Source organism: Echinops telfairi, unplaced genomic scaffold (genome assembly GCF_000313985.2).
Source record: "Echinops telfairi isolate 266 unplaced genomic scaffold, ASM31398v2 ScPeMD7_24;HRSCAF=84, whole genome shotgun sequence".
NCBI classification, from domain to species: domain Eukaryota; kingdom Metazoa; phylum Chordata; class Mammalia; order Afrosoricida; family Tenrecidae; genus Echinops; species Echinops telfairi.
Genome location: NW_022103921.1, coordinates 2391502 through 2392887, shown reverse-complemented (window position 1 = coordinate 2392887; position 1386 = coordinate 2391502). Strand labels below are relative to the sequence as shown.

Below are 1386 nucleotides of genomic sequence, written 5' to 3'. Positions count from 1 at the left end.
GAGCGGGGAGGAAACATTTAGGAACTAGAAGGGTCTCGGGGAGGAGATGAGCCAGTCAGGGTGCGATGTAACAACGATGTCTTCTCCTTTCTCATTGGGTCTTGCCTTTCAATTTGTTCTCCCTGCTGCTCCTTCCTGCCTTTTGAGCATTGTTTCCGATGAACTTGCCCTTTCAGTCTGGAATGGTTGCTTGCTCGGAAGAGTGCTGTTGTTTGTTCCCTTGCCTCTTGTTTGTCTGAAAGGTGATCTGGGGGCGTGAGTTTAAGTCCAGGTTTGAAGGGCCGTAGTCTTAGGGGTCCTACCAGTTTCTAGTAAGTCTGGTCTCTTCTAACTTCATGACCATTTTTATTTGCATTTACTGGGCATATTTTTGTTCATCTGAGGGTAAGTTACCATGTGATGGTTTGGGAATGAAAATATTTATCCATATGTACCTCTCCTCCTCTTTTGCACAGGTACTAGAAAGTTAAACAGAGTAGTCTAAATGATGTTGTATACTATAAGTATGTGTTTGTGTATGCATTTGTAAATGTATATACATATACTTCCACTTATGATATATCCCAGTTATTATAAACCACACTTATGATCTGCCTTCCATTGTTCTGTTCATTTTATCCCTAGTAATGTATACTACATACTATGTTGCAGCATGTAATTTGCTAATATTATTATTCTCAGTTGTGATGTTTCCAATCCTCGAAGATAAAGATCAAATTTATAAAGATAGGATAATAAAAGGAAATAATAATGAGACTCACAGGAAAATGGAGTCAGAACTGATGGAGTCATTGGAATGGAACTGTGTGGTAAGTTGGAGCCTGTGTGTGTGTGTGTGTGTGTGTAGCCTTTAAAAGGTTCATGGAAAAATGCCATTAACTTTCAATGGCATTTTCCCACCCATTTTTGAAGTGTCCTTGGTTGTGCAGATACTTAAGTGCTGGACGATTAGCAGAGAAGTTTGTAGTTCTCCCCCATCCAGAGGCACTTTGGAGGACAGGCTTGGAAGCCTGCTTCGAAAAGCTCATGGCCTTGAAATCCCTATGGAGAAGTTTTACTCTGCACACATGGGGCTATCATCAGTTGGAATCTACTCAGCGGCGACTAGCAATAGCAGTAACATATGTCGCTGTATGTACGCCTGTGTGCGTGCGTGTGTGCACATATGTGCATCTTATAGGATGTGTCTATATACATATAAATATGAAGGGGCTTGGAAACGGTTCATGGGGAATTCCATTATCTTTTAATTCCATCTTTCAAGGAACTTTAAAAAACTGCATATACAGTGAACCCTCGCCACTTCGCGCTTCGACTTCCGTGGCTTCACTCTATCGCGGTTTTTGCATAACAGCGCATGCTCTGTCATTACTGCCACTGATTGGC

The 1386-nt window shown here is 41.6% G+C and overlaps 1 protein-coding gene across 1 annotated transcript in view; it reads left to right on the top strand.

The window, feature by feature from the left end:
* HS6ST3 (heparan sulfate 6-O-sulfotransferase 3) overlaps positions 1-1386 on the top strand; it is a gene marked incomplete at its 5' end in the record, with an annotated part of 1085728 nt that overhangs the window by 141754 nt on the left and 942588 nt on the right. The gene's annotated exons all lie outside the window — the stretch shown is intronic.